This window comes from Cavia porcellus, unplaced genomic scaffold, assembly GCF_034190915.1.
Source record: "Cavia porcellus strain 051 isolate PalLab524CR breed Dunkin Hartley unplaced genomic scaffold, mCavPor4.1 scaffold_5, whole genome shotgun sequence".
Taxonomy (NCBI): domain Eukaryota; kingdom Metazoa; phylum Chordata; class Mammalia; order Rodentia; family Caviidae; genus Cavia; species Cavia porcellus.
In genome coordinates this window covers 58,401,494-58,422,845 of record NW_026947488.1, presented here as the reverse complement: position 1 = coordinate 58,422,845, position 21,352 = coordinate 58,401,494, and the positions used below count along the sequence as shown (strand labels likewise).

The 21,352-nt window shown below is 38.6% G+C and overlaps 1 protein-coding gene across 6 annotated transcripts in view; it reads right to left on the bottom strand.

The window, feature by feature from the left end:
• Tmem108 (transmembrane protein 108) overlaps positions 1-5,781 on the bottom strand; it is a 322,687-nt gene extending 316,906 nt beyond the window's left edge. For 4 of the 6 annotated variants that reach the window (XM_063249008.1, XM_063249010.1, XM_023560119.2 and 1 more), the window contains exon 1: positions 5,627-5,781. The gene's annotated coding sequence lies outside the window, so the exon portion shown is untranslated. Of the gene's footprint in view, positions 1-4,890; positions 5,147-5,626 lie in introns of those variants that run through there. The other 2 variants (XM_063249009.1, XM_063249011.1) reach the window with 1 other exon arrangement.
• Positions 5,782-21,352: the final 15,571 nt, after the last annotated feature.

The following is a 21,352-nucleotide window of genomic DNA, read 5'->3' as shown; positions in this document are numbered from 1 at the left end:
TAGATCAAAGATTTTTATAATCTTTGCACATAGTGATCTGCAGATATAAAGAATTTTTATATTAGCATTGACTTTGATTATAACTGAGTTCCTAACTAGCCAGTATTTTAAAGATATTGTCAAGTTACCACATAGAATCTCAAAAGGGTCACAAGATTTTGGAGCAAGAAACAATTTAGGTGGTCATCATTTTCTTCCCTTATTTTCAGACAAGAAAATAAACTCAGAGAAGTAGATAATGCCACTCCTCTCTCCAGTTTTCACAATAATTTAGCAATATGCTGGGACCAACACGTAGAAATTTGAATTTTTTATTACATGAACTCAATCACCAAACTTATAAAGAAGAAAAAGTAATTTTATTCTTCTGCTAAAGTGAGAAGAGATATTACTATAATCTAATGGTGCCAAATCACATTTACCAGAATGGGTCATCATGGTAGGTAACATATCAAAAAACACTAATCAAGGGATTTTTCAAGTGCCTGTCCTTTGCAATTCAATAATTCTCTACCATAGTTATTTCTCATGTGTCAGAAATGGGAATGGAACATAAAATAACTTCTAAATTCCTTCTGGCAAAAGCAAGAATATATACAATATATACAAACTCTGAGTCACTCCTACCTAGGGTTAACTTTCAAAAAGAGACAACTTGGAATTGCAAATAGTGAAGAGAAATAAATAGCCAAGAAAGTACAATAGTTTCCCACAGTATATCTTGGATACAAATAAAGGAACCTACAGAACTTTTTGAAATCCTTAGCATATAAATTATTTTATATCTCTTGAGATCATACTGGATCCAAAGCCCTTATAATACAACATGAGATATGGTATACCGGTACCAAGTCATAAATCAGAAAGCACTGAATATGTGGAAATGCAATGAAGATGGTGGGAGATGGGAACCCAGAGGTATGCACATCGTGAACAATACGGCAATGTAAACTTGAAAGCGTTCTGGTAAAATTAAGAAAGTACTTATTGAGCAATAAATGGAAATCAATACATACATATACATTATTTAGAATGGCTAAAAGGCTGTTCTCAGTCTCAGTGTAGTAAGCAATTTTGAACATTTTAATAAAAGTAAAATGTTCCTAAGAACTTCCAAAGGTATATTTCTATACTTCATCCTCAAATCTATCATGATGTCATTAGTTCATTAATCAAGAATTTTCTTATGTTGGCAATTTTCCAGAATATAACCTAGAATTATTCCCTTATTTTTATACCACAGACTCCTTTGGTAGGCTACTGAAGCCTAAGGAACCCATAAAGTATTAGTGTATAAAAAATAAAATACTTAATTAAATACAAAGGAAACAAATTAGACGCAAATTCCTATCCACACTCAGGGAGTCCACGAACTCAGTGGAAGAATATTTGATTAGGAAATGGCTATTTGAGGATGATAAAAAATTTTTCTTATAGAAAACAGTATGTAGAAAAGTTTCTAAAATTCAGAGATATACACTAAAAAGTCCTGCTCACAGTCACTCAGTGAAGAAAACAGCTGCAAAGAAAAGTTTGACTTGAATTTCTGCCTACACAAAGCTATTCATGCTTGGCTATAATGTCTACATTAAGGAATTCCTCAGAGAACTTTCTTGGCCCAGCCCTGTAGGCACAGCATCTTCTGTGCCCGGATAGCAGGTGACAGAGGTAAGACTGGGGAAGAGCAGAGTACACTGAGTCCCCAGTTTGGTTATTAGTCCTTCAGTGAACTCTCCACCACTCACTAGCTCTATTAGCCTGGCTAAATCACTCAGCAGTGACTCAAAACTCTGAAATACGGAAGTTAAATCAGTCCATCTGCAGAATTTCTCTTAATCCTGAACTATTAGTATCTTAAAACAATGCACTACTATTTCTCTGGGAAGAGATATTAGCGAGATTTTTCTCTACCCTAAGTTCACAGTATGAAAATATCTTCAAAATGAGGATTTCCATGATACTTCAGACATGCTTTATGAGAATCACTGAACCACAGAACTATAGACTTGGAAAGAATTTTAAAACACACTAATCTCACCAAACCCAGTAAACAGGTGAGAAAAATGAGCATTATAAAGGCAATGGTATTTATTTGTGGACACATAATAAGGTAACATTAATAGAATACTGTGATAGTGTAGCAGCTGTAGATTTTAGGAGTTGACACTGGTACTAAAGACTAGTTCATTTGTTCACTTGAGATAGACAAGAATAAACCTCATATGAGCTGAGCCATGAGCTGGAACTGCACACCGGGTAATGGTATCCAGAGGCAGTATACTGTATCTTAAAAATGGTCTTCTATTCTATGACTTACCCCTTTCTGGCAAAAGTAGCCCTCTCCCTCAAATACTATGTCTACAAAATCCATCTCAAAGAACTGTCCACACCAGTCAAAGAACAAAAAATAAAATTGGAGTGCGTGTGAAGAAACTGTTTAATAATGTCAATAAACCCAAAGTTCAAGTTTTGGGTGGTTAATACAATCTTGAAAGATCAACATTAGTTAAGAAAGTCTAACAACACCTGCTAGAAATTTTCACCTATACTCTATTTCCACCTATCCTCTGTAGCTATCTCTGGAGTTGGTGATAAATTAAGATTATTTTTATTAGAACTCTCATCGCTATTTTTCAGAATATGCAACTACTGAATACTGATCAGATTTTAAAGTCATGTATATATTTTCACTGTTACAACCATGTGTAGAGTACCTCTACATGCCAATAACTGGAAATGATGAAAACTGTTGGGAAAACGGAACAAATTATGGTCAATACATCATATTTAGTTAACCAACAACATGTTTTCCAAGTGTCTTTAAAGCTCAGGCTGTGATACTTGTCAGTTTACTGTCTCCTTCCCTGAAAAACATACGCGCAACACACCTCGTTCCCCACAACACACTTATTCCTTCCTTACATATTTATGTCTATACACACTATTTCCTTTGAGATTCTCTTGGAGAGCTGACAGTCTTCAAAACTTTGAGACTAGAAGCTCCACGCTGCTAGTTTGAAGGCTGTGGAGTTTTCTCCAGGAATTCCCAGAGGCAGCAGCGCCATCTACTGGCAGGGAGGGTATAACTTGTTTTGGGAATCCTGTGGATGTGACAGGTGCCCAGGAGTCCAAAGAACAGTAACCTAGATTTGTGTCTTTGTGCGCTTTTCTTTTCCAGAGCACATTATAACCTAACTGATATTTACGGACCTAGACAGGCAACCTCCATGGGAGCCTCCCTGCAAGAACCGCAGGTCCTCTGCTCGCCATACAAAGCCCAGTCAGGCTAGCCAATAACGAGGCAGCTCTGCCTGGAAATGCCACCTTGAGGCTCAAAAGGCAAGCAGCACAAACTCGCTGAATTAAACGTTTCCTGGCTCTCCTCTCCCTCAGTGCTTCCCTGTCAGATTACCTCACCCAGTATGCCCACTTGTGGCAGTGCTGCCCAGCTTTATCTTCTACTACACACCAAACAGTAAGGAAGGTCTGATGTCTTTCAGTGTGAAGGCTCTTAGATTTACACGATGTGACATAGATCCTCCTCAAAGGACATACCGCTTAGGCATGCAGGTCGGACTCTAATCTCTCATTCACTCTTCATCCTTCCTATCCCTGACCCAGAGGACAGAAAGGATAGAAAGGAAATGATTTTGCTGTTGTCCTAAGAATAACGCAGTAGCGTTATTATTAAAGGGTTTTTATTAAATCAGAGGATAAAACCTCATCCTATGAGTCAAGTTGATCTAAGCCTGCCAATCATCCAGTTGGCCCATATAACACAATTCATGGTTCTCCCTTCCACAGGTTAAACAGTGCAAGCTCTTTTTGTGGTTTATAAACAAAAATGACAATTTTCCCCTAAAAACAGTAATGCACGCCTTTCTCAACTTATGACGTCTACCACTCTCAAAATTCTTCCTTCCTCACTACTTTCCAGTTCAAAAAATAATCACTGACAAAATTTGAGATTATTCCCATTAATGTGCTTTGTGCTCCAATCTGTTGGGTGGCAACCTGTATTTCACCCCATAAGAATTATCTGTGAATTCCCAGTGAGCTTCCCAGCAACCTGTTCTTTTACTTTCATTCATCTCAGAAAACCACCCAAGCTGACTTGCTATAGCCGATAACCTGAGTTTGAGTCCCCCCACAAACAAGTAGTCAGTCCTTCCTCAAATAAACAAATAAATATCTGTAAACGTTTTTTGTAAACTGATTTCTGAGCAAATGTAGACATTTCACAGACCTGGGGCGTGTTTTAGATGTCTCAGTATCAGATTGTTCCTAAAGAAACTCAATTTACAGTATAGGAAATAAAGAGCAGTACAAGAGCTATGAAGCAGTATCAGGATATATCCAGATCAGGAGAGATCCTCATTCATCTCATACAGGTAAGTTCTGAAGAATTACATTGAAACTCCAGAATACATCATAACCACAGTTAGTTACAGAGCAGATCACCAGGTATCTCCAACAAATTAACCAATGGAAAAGTGGAGGGACTAAAGGTGCATCACAGGCCCTAGCTATTCTGGGTCTGGAGAAATGGAAGCCAAGCAGAAGGTATCTTGCTCAGTTTCACTGGCTCTTAAACTCCTGGACACACCCTCCCCTTTATAAAGTATGCTTTAAAGGAGACCTCCCCCCCACACACACACACACCTCTTTCAGCAACCAAATGGTCTTTTTAAAAACACACACTTTCCAAAGAATTAAGGTTCAACTTAGACCTAGCCTTCCCTCTCGGTACAGCCCATTAACGAGTGGAAAATAAGCACCCACCCGGCAGCCTAGAAATTACCACCCTCCCCCTTCTTATCTTCTTGAAGAATTTCAGTGTGATGGTCTGGTCTGCAGTTCACTGCAGGCATTTCCCTCCTCACCACGTACCAGTCATCAATCGCACTCTACTGTAATTCTTGTTTGTAGCCTTTGATTGAGACCAGCTCCACCGATGCCAAACTGCTTTAAAAAAAAAAAAAAAATACCCCTTTGGGGGTGGGGGCTCTTAACGGATCTCTGGTTTCCTCCGGCAGACTCGGAGCGCTGGATTTCGGCGAACTCAGGGCGAGCGCGGCGCGCAGGTCTGGCGGGCAGGGCAGCTCCTCTGCCGGCCCGGCCGGGCCCCCGCGACGCCCCCACTCACCCGCAGAGGCAGGAGGGCTCCCCGCACAGCTGCGTTCGAATTCGGCTTCGCTCGCAGGCGCCGGATTAGTTCGGACCCAACGGGCTCGGCCAAAGCGACACCACGTTCTCCCCGTGGTCCCCGTCACGGTCCCGCCGCGCGCAGCCACCTCCCCAGCCCGGGTCCAGCGCCCGGGGCCGCTCCGCCCCGCCGCCCGCTAGCTGCACCTGGGGAGGGGGCCGCCGCCAGCTTCCCCTCCCCGAGGGAGACAAAGGCGGAGGCCAGGCTGCCAGGTGGTCACAGCCGTCGCCGCGGTGGGGGCGGGGGGTGCACCCGCTGGCACAAAAGGGAAACCGAGGCAAAGAGGGGGTGGCTGATCGGAGCCGCAACCTCCCCACAGCGGGGTCCTGGGGCAGGCCAGACCTGCCGTCGCCCAGCCCTGCGCAGCCCGCTTGCAGGGCTGGGGATGGGAGGGACTGGGGACTGCGCCGGATCGCTTACCTCAGGAGAAGCGCTCCGGCTCCCTCCGACGGCTCGGGAGAAAGCCTGGCCGCTCGCACACGCGCGCTCGCGCGCCTTAGCCCCTCGGTTCCCCGCGCGCCCCTCCGACTCTGGTCCGCCTCGGCTCTGTCCGTCAGCATCCGCGAGAGCCAATCCGCTCTCACACAATGCCCATTACCGGTCACGTGGCCAGGCCAGCCAATCACCAAATTGCCCTCGGCAGCGCCCGCTTCGATGTCCCTGGGGGTTCGGTTGCTACAAAGCGGCTGGGGTGCGAGGCAGGCACAAAGGGCTGAGTCTCTGTCTTCCAGGACTAAGTGGCGCTAAATTGGTCAATTACTAAGTGGACTGATTTCTCAAACTCTAATTGAAATAAGAATGACCTGGATATCTTTTAAAATTCGGATGTTGAGCCAAAAGGTCTGAGATGGGGACCTGAGAGTCTGAATTTTTAGCAGCCCCTGGGAGTGATGCGGCTCTGGTCTAAGGACCACGCTTTGAGGGGTGACTGTAAGGAAATGAAGGTGGTAGGTCCTACACCATGACACTTGAAAGTTTCACGACCTTTTTTTGTCCTTCATCTAGTAATGGAAAACATTCTAGTGATTAAGCTGTGGAGTGTCCTGATGATGCCAGGAAGTTGGGCACCCGCTGAGGGAAAGTGCGTGTAATCTCCACGTAACACACCCATAGGTTATGGAGTAGCAGCCTGTGCCAACTTGGTGACTGTAGTGTAGAAACGACAAGCAGGGAGAGATTGTTCCTTGAAGAGACTGCTAGGTCTACATGCATCCTAAGGTATTAGGCATGTGTCCGGGTAACGCTGTGCCAGGCTCTTAGCCAGAAAACAGAAGCCATGTAAGTAGTTCCTGCTTTCTTTGACAATCTTAGGGAAGTGCACAGGCAAGCTCAGAACGAAGCATATAGAAAAACATGCAGGGAGCCAACAACTACGTACATTGGTTAATTCAGACAAAGCAGGTGGTAAAATAACCTATGCTGGGGGCTGTAAGCTTATCCAAATATTCTCTTGTCCCTAATTCTGGACTCAGAAAACCCACAGCCTCTGCTGTTCTCAAACTTGACTAAATATCAGTGTTGTCAGACTGAGCAGCAAGAACATCTGCTGATCGGCATGCCAAGCTCTTATTACCCAATAGTGTCCCAAGATTATTCGAGGGTCCTAAGTGCTAAATCGTCTATACCTTCTTCCACCTACTCTGCAGGCCAGGAGATATGATATCTTCAGGCAGGGTTATCTCACTACTCATCAAGGTGATCAAACTGCTTCTAAGAGATTAAACTCGCACTCATCAATGTATCTGCCACCTCTTCTGATTTCTCAGGCCAGGGATTGAAGACCACTTATCAACTTCAGACATTGTTCGTCACATTGTCCCTTATCAGTAATGACATTGTACAAAATTCAGTTTCAGGGAGCACATTAGGTCTAGCATGGCGATGGCTCTGGCTACCTTCAGAGTGAAGAAATTCCTAAGCGAGCAAAATTGGTTTAAAATTTTCAAGAAATATAGTTCTGTTATTATTAAACCAGAAGATTTCTAAACTAGCTGCATGTTATTTAGGGAAATAAATCATGAGCTCTGAATCTAGTGATTCTGATTGGGAGAGGGAAGGACAACTAAAGGTTTATGAATTGTGCAGGTGATTAGATAACCAGAGGTGGTTGAGACTGCCTGCATAAGCTGCTAGATTGATGGTTTCATTTATTAACAAGGTAAAAATCAACTCTGCACACAAATCACTAATAACATAAACATGCTCAAACAGAAGAAAGTTTCCATAAAATTTGTGAGAAAATAGATTTTAAATTATTATTTTGAAGGTAGTAAAATACAACAGAATGAGGCAGAATAAAGCCAGTTGAGACAATGCAGTGAAATTGGTACAGAACTTCACAGCAGATTACAGGATAACAGTAATAGGTGCCATAGTATATCTCATTATCTTCACAATAGTTGTCCTTTCAATCAGACATATCAAAATCAAACCAAATACAGAACATCATAGAGCCTATCAAAACAGAGTATTGAATAGAGCAATACAATTAATCAAAATAAAGCAAAACAGTGATAACAATATTTGCCTTCAAAGAGATGGTAGAAAGAAATCCACCATATTTGCTATATTGCATACTGTCATCCTCCCAAGAGATGCTCAGACCTCTAGCTCTCATTTGCTAATGCGGGTGGAGGGATGTTTGATTCCCAGCCTGCCGGTAGGCTCACAGCTGCCTACCAGGGAGGCGAGCCGGTTGCTTTGTTGCCCAGCACTCTAAGTTCCAACATGCAGCAGATCTCAGGAGACACTGGCTGGCTGGTTCTCTCCCTGGGTCACCCGCTGCTTCCTCAAGCCACAGCTCGAAAATAGATTTTAAAAACACCAAAAATAATTCATAGGTAATAAATACTACAAAGACTATTCAGCAGAACAAATTGAAAAGCTAAATCCATAACTAGATTTAATTCAAGTGCACTGACTAAAATGTTTCAGAAACAATTTGTTTCTTCACTTCTTTTATGCCCTTTATTTAAAAATAATGTTTCAACAGGGTTATTCTCTGAGGCTTTTTCCAAAGTATGCCACAGAATCCCCTGAGAATACTTGTTAAATGCAGATTATAGGACCCAACCCAGAACTTTTTACAGCTAGCATTTTTACTAGTGTAAAATTTCTGAGTCAGAGTTGACATCCTGGTATAGAACATCTATATACAAGCAAACTCTCTACTAAAATAGTTTTGCTATTAGTTTAGTTTGTTTTGCTAGCTAAGTAAAGGACCATTTTATAGTCCATTTTAAAGGACTACAGAACATTCTCAATTCCCTTTACTGGAGTTTTTACCAAATTCTGTTACTCTGTAAAATAAGGTGATTAGTTCCTGGATCCTGGAGCAAAATTGTTACACAGAGTTTCTACTGCGTGATAATTGCTGTAGTGGAGTGTGACTTAGTTTTCACTGAGTTACTGAGATCTCCTCAGAATTCTTTGCAAATAACAACCATCTTGCTTGAAAGTGACTCTGTTTGCAACACCAGAATATAGAGGCCCTGTGTGTGAGGTTATAAATTAGCTTCTCTCTGCCACTTTTAAAAATATATTTCACAGCAACCAAATGGGGAGAAGTTTTTCTCACCCTGAAAACGTATAGCATTACCCACTGGGAAAAATCAGAATCATCTTTATTGAGACTTAACTTGCAAGAACCATGTATCCGTTTAACAAGAGAAAAGCATTTATTTTTCTCCTTATGGGTATCATCATGACAGAGACACAGGAAGCAAAGAGATTCTTGCTTGAAGATGTGAACTGGAAAAAAAGAAGAGTATCTAGACTGTCATTCATTCTGCTTCTCAGCTTGCTTTCTTCATACACATAACTGGCAATCGCATCTCAGGAAATGGCTATGTTAGGATCTGATATGAGTTAGCTCAATGTTTTCTTTTTCTCCCAGAAAAATTGCTCATCTGGAGATTTAGATATACTTGAAAAGAAAAGAGATAAGATATAAACCACCTCATCAATTTGCCAATCCCCAGAAATCCACCATTGCTTTATTATAAGCACAACTCCCATAGACTGCTTTATAATCACTAATTGCATTTTATCTCTCTAACAATAAATAGCCTCTCTAAGTTTAATTGATCTCATTCATAAAGACCCACAGATTACCCAAGATTCTAGTCTCCATCTGTCATATAAATCCAGCCAGGATAACATTTTATATCTAAGCATCTAATAATAACTGGTTCTTTTTTTTTCTCAATGTGACTGTGTACAGATTGAACTCAACACACAAGGCTTTTTTTGGTAGAAAAGTTGGTTTTCTTTACATTCTTTACAGATAGTATAAAGAATGTAAACATTTTCTTGGAGATTTTCTTAAAATATTTTAGACATTAAAGACATAGATAATGATATGATCCTCTACCTGCCTGAATTTAAGGGATAAAACATTATAGAGTAGACGCCTCCATGTTCCTACCTCAACAAGCTGATTTGTTAGATGAAGGTTTCAAGTTTAAAGAAGTTTATGGGAGGAAACACCATATTGCATGCCTGTAATAAACACAAGTGTAAATGGGCAAAATTCTTATGGAATAAAACATTTAGAAATTCTAAACTAATATAAGAAAAAAAACTGAGACAGCTAAAATGCTATCTGCTCCAATATTTACCAGTATATTTTAGTTACAAATATGGACCTTGAAAAGCAAGTAATTTTAAAGAAAACAATTACAGTTAGAAAAAGACATGAGATAGAAAATCAGGTCTCATTTAATCAATAGATAGCCCATCTTTTAGTTCATTTTAGCAGATGTAAGCTCTTACAAATAAAAATAAAATGTTATATGTTACAAGTGAGGCAGTATAAGAAAGCACATGGAAGGAACACCAGTTCTGACTGATCAAATCAGGTAAGACTTTCTATAAGAAGTGATGCCTGAACTGAATTCCAAAGAACTTAAAAGGGCCAGCTATTATGGGCCAAATGTTTGTTTTCCCCAAAATGCGTAGATTGAAACTCTGTACTTCCCAAATGTAATTGTATTAGAAGGTAGGATCCTTGAGAGATAATTAATATTAAATGAGGTTGAGGTTATGAGTGTGAAGCCCATGCATGGGCTTGCTGATCATATCAAAGTCGCCAGAGGCTTAGCTTACTTCTAATCTCCTTTCTCTACCACTTGATGATACAAGAAGTAGATAGTCTGCAACCCAGAAAAAGATTTCCATGAGAACTTGTTCTGACATCTTGATCTCTAGCCTCCAGTCCCTCAAAGAATCAATTTCTGTTGTTTACAAGCCATCAATCTATGGCATTTTGTTATGGTATCCTGAATGGACTAAGACATTAGAGAAGATCAAAAGGAAAGATGCTGTAGGACTATCAGATTGTTGCAGTCAGGGGTTGCAAGGAGAACAATTACATACAGGACACATAATTTATACTATTATTTTTAGTGGTCACTCAAGGAATTAAATACAAAGAAAGTACAAGAAATCTGTCCACAACACTAAAGATCTACAAAATCAAGCCAAGAGCCTGGATCCCGTGATAATAACCTGCATAAGTTCAGCTGAAAACTTAGAGCCTGCAAAAATGACCCATGTAAGTCTATTCCATGTATCTGGACTGGGAAGGCCCAAAGGTCAGTGGTGGAAGCTAGAAAGTCTATGCCCGTGATGTGAAGCAAGTCAAGGGTTCGGTAGAACCAAGAAGCAACACTCAAAGTAAGGGCCAGGGCTCTCCTAAAATTTATCACAGCCATCCTCAGAAACAGTGAGATCCCAAGCTCTTGCAACAATGAGAACAGCCAAGTACATACCGGGAAGCCAGTGTGACAAACTTCTGCAGAATGAACAGCACACATCTTCTCCAACATCCAGAGCCAAGAAGCGATGCTCAAAGTAAGGACAAAACCTCCTCTAAAATGAACCACAGCCATTCTCAACAACAAAGTCCTGAGCTCCTCCAATGATATTAGCCAAGTTCATTGGCAGAGGAGCCAGCATAAAAGCTCCTCTGGGAGAACCAATGGCTCCAAACAACAACATTTGGGAGAACCCACAATGCTACTCTTCCTCTCTAGGTCTCCTCTTTACCCTGGCAACAGTCCTCAATGGGCCATCCACACTTAGCATCATGCTGATTCAGTTCAGCTGGTGTTTAAACTGGCCACCAGTTACCAGTCCACTACAGGAGTAGACCATACAAAGCATAAGAGCATGGAGCATTGGGAAGAGAAAGTAGTTTAACTTGATTGGATCAGAAACAGAAAGGGAGAAGAGCAATGATTTAAAGATGGGTCAAACTAGACATGATGGCGTACACTTACAATCCCAGCATCCTTGGAAACTGAGACAGGAAATCAAAGTCTGAAGCCACTCTGGGACACTTAGTGACTTAGTGAGAACCTGTCTCAGTACCACCAAAGGAGGGTGGGGGCAAAGACCATCATTAAAATACAATAAATGCATGTTCTGCCATTCTTCCCTTTTTCTATATAAATGACAAGTTCACTAAATCATAGTATTAAACTCTACTGTATGAGAGCAGTTATGAGTAGAATCTAGCACTGTATGGCCTGGATTAAACTTAGATCCTTCACTTGTAAGCTGTCCAAATATACACAACTTGACCTTTGGAAGACCCAATTTTCTCATCTGTGAAATGGAAATAGTGGCAGTATAACTACTTGTTTCTTACAGTTGTTGATGAGTTATAAAAAATATAAAGCTTTAAAGCAGTGTTGAAGAAACGTTAGCGAATATCAATATTCTCCTGACCCTGCCCAGATGTGGTGTCAGATTCTCCACGAAGGTTAAATGGCTCCATATTTCCACCAATGAGAAGTGTTACCCAGGGAACTCCCTGTCCCCAGCAGTGCCTGACACATCTCTGATTTAGAGCTCATCCTAGTACCACCCACCTATACTACTTCCAGTCTTAGCAGCTCTGTTAGCTTTTAAGCCAGAGATAGTACAGTTGGTGCCCCACTGGAGCCACTTGATCCAGATGGAGAAAAAGCACAGCTGAAAATGCATTCTCCTGGTGAGCAGCCCCAGCCAACGAGTATCAGGTTTATATGTACAAAACCTCAGCTCCTTTTCCTCAAAATGGGATAAAACCTGAGGATAATTTATACTAAGAAAGCTCCTTGAGTGATTAGGCTGTCTTTTGCCCTTATTTGACTCAGAAATTTTTCTTAGGAGCGTCTCTATACAAATCACTTGTATCTGAGTGCTTGGCTTGGCGTCTGTTCCTAGGAGAACCCAACATATGGCCATACATTTGCTAATTAATAAGAAGTAGCATGTATCACACTGTATTTACTAATCTAAGTTATATTATAATTCTGTACTGTATGTTGTAGAAAGACAGAGACCATGATTCATTCATCTTTGAACTGCTCCAAGCCCTGATACATAACTGAAGTCGTTAAAGCTCTGTTCAATTAATTTGAACTGAAATTCCTCCGATGGGCCTCGTATCATTTCCACCAGTCACTTCTCTATCTTATTGCCCCTTGCCACCCGAGCTCCCATTGCACTGGACCTCAGCCACACTAAGCACACCTTGTCTCTGCCTGGAATACTCTGTCCCCTCCTCCTTCCATCTGAAGGACCCTCCTTCCCTGACCAAATTCAGGGCTCTACTCAAAGAACTTATTAGGGAGGCCCCCTGTGGTCAAATGATCCAAAGAAGCTCTCTTTCCTACAACTGTTACTCTCAAACAAGCTTCTTTAGGGTTACTAAGCCCTATGGATAATGACTTGAGTACTGTTTTCTCTAGTCTCCCAAAGATGGGACATAGCTTTTATTATTCTAGTTATAATAAAACAGAAATTCATTCAATGTCAAGGATGCCTTGGAACATTAGGCTTGAATTCTGTGGTAGAACTAGAGGAAAAAGGTTACTTTAAACTATTATCCTAATTTTAAAAAAATCCAACAATTTGTTTTCTGTTGTCTCCTTCCCCCACTCTTTAGAAGGCAAGCACATAGAGCTTGTTTGATTCCTACTCATCCCCAGAATCTGGTACATAGCTAGCACTTAAAAAATACTTGTTGAATGAAATTTACAAGACTCCTCTGTGTTATAACTTCTTATAATTTTCCAATTGTTAAAATTATTCATGTTAACATTTCTTCATCCAGAAACATTGTATATTAGAGGCTATTCAGGAAGAATAATGATAGAAAATGTTAGATGGAATTGGGAAAGGTGAAAAGCATTGTCCAGATAATAACAAAAGGCCTGACTATTCACACAAAGTAGTCGACCTCTCTGTCAGGATGAATGGTGTGTGAAAGAAGTGTTTTCCAAATTCCGCACGTAATAAAACTGGAGGGAATCTTCATCTTAAACAGTAATAGCGGACCCATGAGAATGCCATGGGCAAACCACTAAGCAAAAAACTATTAACATATAAATTCTACAACCTCCTGGGACAGGGAGAAAACCAAGAAACAAATCACACACATTTGAGGTTTTTAAAAAGGGAAATATGGTAAGTGTAGACCCCATTTGGCAGATAATTAAAAAGGATTTTAAAAACTCAGTAAACCACAAAGAAAATCTATTTTCTCTGCTATTTGCTTTCCATAAAAAGCATGTACAAGAAATAAAAAGCAACAAGTATAGATAGGAGCTGGAAGCAGAACAACTGGTACCTATAAATTATCAGAGAAAAAGGAGTAACTCCCCTCAAAGTGATAGTTCTTGTGAAGAAAACAAAGGAAGCTAACAATTATAGGTGAGAAAAGTAATAGCTACAACAAAAACAGAGTTTAAGAGCACCTCTTTTTAATAAAAAGAAAAATTTTAAAAAAGAAGGAGATTAAGATAAAAGAGGACATAACAAGATAACAACACAGGTCAGAACCGAACAATTTAAGCATCATAGTGTTTCACCACAAGATAATCCGACATAACAGTAGCTACCAAAGTGTCTCTTCCTTGAAATATTTGAGTATAACTTCGTATACTATAGCATCAAACATATTGACACAGTGTAAAACCATTCAAGGGAATGAAAGTATTATGGGGTATTTAGAAACCACTAACAGAAAATGAACAATGGTTTCTATATTATCTCCTTGTCTATAAAAATTTCTCTTTATACTATCACATATAATAAAATCCAATAAGAAACAACATGATAAAACCAATGGAGGCAGAAGAACAAAAGCTTGATGGGACTTCAAAACAAGATGATATTAAATCAGCCCTAGCTATTATGATGTCTTGTTTTCTTCAAAATAACTATTCATACCATCACAGACAATAAAATCAAACAATGCAGAATAAAACCATTCCAACTAATGAATGAAAACATTATAAGGCTTCAAAGCAATATAATGGAGAATCATGATTACCACATACTTTTATGTATTCTTACCATTTCTTACACTATGGAAACTATTTGGTATTTATATGTGTGAGTTTGATTTCTTTCACTTACCAGTATGGTCTCAAACTGTGCCCATTTATCTATAAAATCTCAATGTGATCATTCTTTATAACTGAGTAGTACTCCATTGTATAAAAATACCACAACTTTTTATCCATTTCTCAGTTGATGGACACTTTAGGTTGTTTCCAAGATCTGGCTATTACAAATTGTGCTGCTATAAACATGGGTGCACATATATCACTGTGGTATGATGCTTTCAGTTCTTCTGGGAATATGCCTAGAAGTGGAATAGCTGGAACAAATGGAACTTCCAATCCCAGCTTTTTGGGAAATCTCCAGACTGACCTCCACAATGGTTGCACCAGTCTACACTCCCACCAACAGTGCAGGAGAGTTCCTTTTTCCCCACAGCCTCTCCACCATTTGCTGTTGGTAGATTTCTTGATCCTGGTCATTCTTTCAGGAGAGATATGGAATCTCAATGTGGTTTTAATTTGTATTTCTCTAATGAGTAATGATGATGAACATTTTTTCATGTATTTATTTGCCATTTGTATTTCTTCACCTAAGAATTGTGTATTTATCTCAGATGCCCATTTTCAGATTGGATCTTAGAATTTTGGGAGTCTGATTTTTTAAAATTCTTTATATGTTTTAGACAGAAGTCCTTTGTCTGAGGGAGAGTTCACTAAGATTTTTTCCCAGTTTGTGGGTTTTGTTTTCACTATGCTGGAGATTTCTTTTGACATGCAGAAATAAGAGGTGGTCCCAGTTATTGATTCTGAGAAGTATTTCCCGTGCGGTTTGAGTCCTGTTAATGAGTTCTCTACTTACCCCTATGTTTTCAAGGTTTTTACCCAATTTGTCTTCCAATAGATTTAGGTATCTGTTTTAATATTCAGATCTTTGATCCATTTAGATTTTAATTTAGTACATGGTGATAGGCATGGATCTAGTTTTAGTTTTCAGCATATGGAGAGCCAGTAAGTTTAAGAGCACCCTGCAAATACCTGCAAAGCCAGGGAATGAGATTGTTTTGACATATCAAAGGGATTAAGTCACTTAAAGAATAAGTAGGGTACATTGATGTTGGTGGGATTTAAAGGATTTGTTGAAGTATAGAATGGAGCATATTTCACAGGCTATATTATTTGCCCCATGTTAAGAGATTAAAAAATAATATAGAGTATTATTTCCAGTGTTGTTTGGAAAATGGGTCAATGAGATTTATGTGATTTTTCTTACACATTTCACTTCTCAGTGTACTTTTCTCACAAGCCTGAACAAAATCCATATGGAAGGGCCATCAGGACACATTTGTGACTTGATGGGTGCCTCGTATCTACAAATGTGTAACTATCCTCTTTCACATGAAGGGGTTCAGAGGCACCTGAAGAAAGATATTCTAATCTCAGTGATAGGCTCCATGAATTTGTTCAACTCAAAGTAACTTAATGCAGTGACTATTTGATTAGATCTGATAAGAATTTTACGTGACCATTCCTTCTATTTTATCTCTCTTGATATTAACTATCACTTGTGAACTTTTTTACCAAGTATAACTACATTTCAAAGTTTGAAAGAAACTGACTTGGCACATTGAAATCATTTAATAAATGTTAACTGATATAAAATAGAATTTTTGAATTTTACAAATCAAAACTTGAAAAAAAATACATTTCAGACTATCTGCTTCTCCTCTGCTATTTCCATTTTTGTAGTGAGCTTCCTCCCGGAATTCTATCACTCATCTCCTGCTATCTTGCAACAGCCCTTTGATCCAAGTTCCTACTAACAAGGTTCCAAAAACATGCACCTCATATATTCTTATAGCTATTGAGGCTTAAGAGTTCTTCCTGAGAGAATCTTGAAGTAATTGAACCGAGTTTGTTAGGGAGAGTACTTAGGATTTCTGTTTTCAGAGATTAAAAAAGAAAATTTATTTTCTCTTGGTTAGAGTCTTCTTGTACTTCCCAAGGCTGCAAAATTCATCTGAAAGAGGGCTCTAAACCCAGTCCTGTGCTTCTGCCAAGGATTTGGATTTCTATAGTCCAAGATTCATCTGGTCTGTTTCACGAGGTCATAACACACATATTTTCTATTAAAACGCCACACTGAGGCTAATGCTTCCCACCCCAGAAATATAATTAGGAAGGGACTTTAAGAAGTATTTTACTAGTTTCCTTCAGTTTGCTTTTACAATTTTTCTTTGATGTAAACCTTCCAATGGCCATTAGCAAGATTCTTACCTCTCAAGACTGGGTTCAGCATTCAGTATTACCTCCCTGGGATCCCATGGCTCCCTTGTCCTTCTAACATGCTCACTGTCCTGCTGTCAGTGCAATTGGCTGTTCAGAGACTCATGACCTCCACTAGACTGATTTCCAGAAGAGTAGAGACCATTTTTATCTTGTCCTTCATTGTATCCTGGCTCCTAGAATAATGTCTCATGCAAAGGATACACTCAACAAACAAAAGAGTAAAAGCACTCTCAGAGTTCTCCCTTGAGTTTTATGGGGGTCTCTGCTAATTTACTGAACTAGGAATTACCATTAGCTATTAGTAGCATCTATCATTAATATTCCTTTACATTTCTTTTCCTTTGGGAGCTCTTTGTCCTTTCTGCTAATATGGGCATGTATAAATATTTAAATTTCCTCTTAGGTTAAATTCACTTCTATATTACTAAATTTCTTCCATCCCTCTTGCTATTTTAGTAAGGTCATCAAACTGAGATAGTAGTACTTCAAATGGGAATTGACCTTTTGCACACATTACCAGTCATTGTATCAATAGCTGTATATCTTCACAAGTAATAACACGATATTGTTGATATTTCATTCCATCACATTCCAATTTTTCTAATAAGTAAGATGTTCCTTTATTTTAAGTTTTTAAGTGCCGTATTTTATTTAATCACCAAAAAATTATATCAGTAAGTTTCAAATTTGAAAGTTCATCACAATCAACTGGAAAGTTTATAAAAACAATATTTTGGGACCTTTTCCCTATGGCTTCTGATTCAATAGATTTAAAGAAAGGACTGGAAATATACTTTTTAAACAATTTTCTAGGTAATGATGATGCTTTTGCCTAAAGTACTTTAGAAATCACTATAATGCATTATGCCATACTATTTAAATGGCAAACTAGCAATATAAAATTATTAATCTGAAATCCACATACAAAAGGAATTGTTTTCTATGGTTGGTTGTACATCAGTCAATATGGTAGTACAGCTCAAATAGTCTGTCAGGTGTTTGGACATAACTCAGAAGAAATATATTTTTTCTTTGTAATAAAATTTTGTGTACTTCTGGTTACTGAAATTCAAGAAAGCTACAATGGCCTTGAGGAAAATGCCATGAACAGCAGCTGGGCTGATGGAAATCAAAGTTCCCCTGAAGAGAAAGCTACCTAATAAGGTCAAAGGAGGTGGAAGGTTTTGTTTTGCTTCAGGTTTTTGTTTTGTTTTGTTTTTGTCTTGTCTGAGAATGGTACAAGCTAAAACATGGATCAATCAAAATCTCTAATGTCAGGAACAGTACAAGTAGATAAATCATCTGATTCTGAATGCAGGTTTTACCTTGAAACTTGTACTTAGGGAAGTTTATGAAGAAAGTACTAGTCTCATTCAGAGGGCATAATTGTGACATTCATGATCCTCAAGGATGCTGTAAGGATAATAAAGATAATCAAAATACATTTGTCAAGTGGATGTGTGATAAAACAACAAATTGCTTAAAATTAAAAAAAGAAACTGTTCATAACAGAACTAAGGACTATTTACTCCTCTGTCAGATATACTCTAGTGCTACCTTTGAGTTTTGTTTTATAACTTATTTCTTACCCTTCGACTGGATGAGCAATCTAAGACCTTTAGATTTGCTTGCCAACTCTGTCCCACGCATAAAACATTAAAAGCACCAACTCTGTTCCATACATAAAAAGTAAAAGCAAATGAAAATGCTAAGTGCTGAGTAAAAAGTTTTTTAAAAATGGAAACAAATTATTTTTCTTTCTTCCTGGTTAATAGAAAAGTGGTTCGGCTCATCTATAAACATGGCCTAATGATCCAAGTTCAGAACCAGTAACTCAAAATATTAATAAATAGTAATTCCATCCATTCGCTCACTTATGTACCAACCTTCCTTGGGCATAATATTTAGGTAATCTGGTAACTTTTTAGTTTTAGATCATGTCTATTATCCAAGGCTGAGCCACACAGAGACATAAAATGGCATAAGAAACATGGTAAAACATGGTAAAAATGGTAAAAGAAAAAGGAGTGGGAGCTGCAGATTATGATCTAAGACTGGATTTCTAGTACAGATGTCTACAGGGTAAGGCAGGCAGACCCAAGGAGGAAAGCAACCAGTGATAGGACAATAAGAAGAACTGGGGACTGGTAGTGAGTTTCAGTCTATTTTTCTACCATAGGAGTGCCAAAACAGCTGCTTCTCATGATTCTAAAAGAAATATAGAAATTTGGATTTTTTTTAGAATTTATATAGGCTATTCATTGTCAATTTGATTGGATTAAGAGACTCTTGGAGACATTATTGGATTGTGATGAGTTCATAGCTGAATGGACTATTGAGAGGTGGGATTTAATTAAAAGAAGTGGTCATGGGGTACGTGACCTGGGTACCTACTGGTCCTGACCCTTTGTTGTCTGGCTCTTTTCAACCAAGACAGACTCCTGAACCCCATGGCTTGAGCAGTTTTTCTCTGCCATGCTCTTCCATCGAGATGCTTTTGCCTTGAAGCCAGGTGGCCATGGATTGAAGTTCTGAAATTATGAGTCAAAATAAACCTTTCCTTTTCATATTACCAATGTCAGGAATTTGCTTCAGAAATGAAAATTTGATGAATACATTCAGTTTTTAAAAAGAAATGCTTTTTAAAACAGAACACGTTTGCAAATCCAACATGGTCCTCAGTTAAAAGGGTCAATACCCTATTCTAAAATCTCACAAACTCCTTAATACTGTGGCACATGGACACTACTAGGTGCAACAGAAATTGGAAAGTATAATTTTTGGCAAAGTGTGTTGTTGCCATAAATAAAACAGAGTTTCAAAAGAATTCCACAAATATCTAACTTTTCAGTAATCTCCTTTTTCTCTGCTTTTAAATGATTCCCGGAAGTCTCTGGATCAAGTCATCAGCTTGAATGTCATATAACATACTGCTTATTTTGTAACTATCTGAAATTAAAGGACAGTGGTCACTGCCAAATTCAGTACATTATAGATATGCATAAAGCAGACCAGTCAAATAAGGAAGATACATTAGTTTGTATTAGGTGCATAAATTAAAACTTGAGTCCCTTATAACCACAGGTACGTTCGAGTGTAGGATGGAAAACCATATTACTGAGCGTTTGTTGGATCATTGAACAGAATTGTCTCCAATTTCACTGTATGAATGTTCACTTTATATGCTTTAATTTTGCAATTTGGACAACTGTTCCTGGGAAGATAATATGTAACCTATTAACTGGTGATTTCTTACTGTATATTTTTTTCTTGAAATACTGTATTATTTGTACCCTTTTACTGCTTTATTTTTTAATGTCTTTTCTTTTTTTCTCTTTAAATGAAAAAAGAACTTGAGTCCCTGCCTTTGCTAGGATTTTCTTGATATGTAGATATACTTCTCATACCAGTGCCTTAGTTGTGAGACAAGCAAAGGCACAAAAAGTCATTAGATTTAAATTAGTTGGGGAAGGATCCTTGAAATCAAAAGCTGTATAAACCAAGTACACATTTCTTGTTTACATGCCATGGCTGTCTTGTTTGATGGATCAATTGTACTGTTTTTTAGCCCAGAAAAAGAAGGAAATAATCCATCATAATGACTAAATGGTTACGAGTGACAACTGATTAACCTTTTGGGACTGCCTTACCATTTTTCTGATTTTAGAGTTTTCTGATTTTAGATTTTCACTTCAAATAGCATAGGTGTAATGCACTGATTCAGACACTAGGCACAACCAGTGTTAGGGTTTCTGTGGGCTCAAGAGCTCTGGATTTAGTGTTGATTTCTCCTAGAATTCATTTTCTTCTTAGTTTATAATGATAAAGAGTGAACTTAATGTCATTTTTCTATTAACTAGGAAGAAAGAGAAATAATTTGTTTCCATTTTTAAAAAACTCTTTACTCAGCACTTAGCATTTTCATTTGTTTTTACTTTTTATGTATGGGACAGAGTTGGTACCATAAATGAACTCTCCTTGATTTTATATCTCTATTCATCAAGACTTTCTAGAGCTCATTATGTCTGAATGTCCCACAGCAAGCCATAGCAACACTAATCTGTATTTGAAATTCCTGATGCTAGAATTGTTTGCTCTGGGTGTTTCCCACCATCTCTTCATGTGCTTTCATCTATTTCATCAAAGAGGGCTGCTAGCTTTTGTAGCACCAATATTTGTGCTTCAATCTAGCCATGTTTCTTCAGGGTTCATCCTTCATTACTCTTCTGTGAGAAATGTCAAGGGTTCACCCTCTCCTGTGGCTTCAGAGAATGACTATTCCTCATCATATTATTCCTAACAAAAATCAAGTGGATATTGTTTTTTCCTTGCCAGTCTGGAAGTTTCACTTATATTGCATTTGCCCTTAGCAACAAAAACTAAATATCTAAATTCACAAGTGTGTTAGTTGCTTTTCTCACTGCTGAAACAAAATATCTGAAAACAAAAGTTAAAGGAGGAAAGAATTATTTGATTTATAGAAGTTTCAGTCCATAATCAAGGCTCCAAGGCAGAGTGGCAC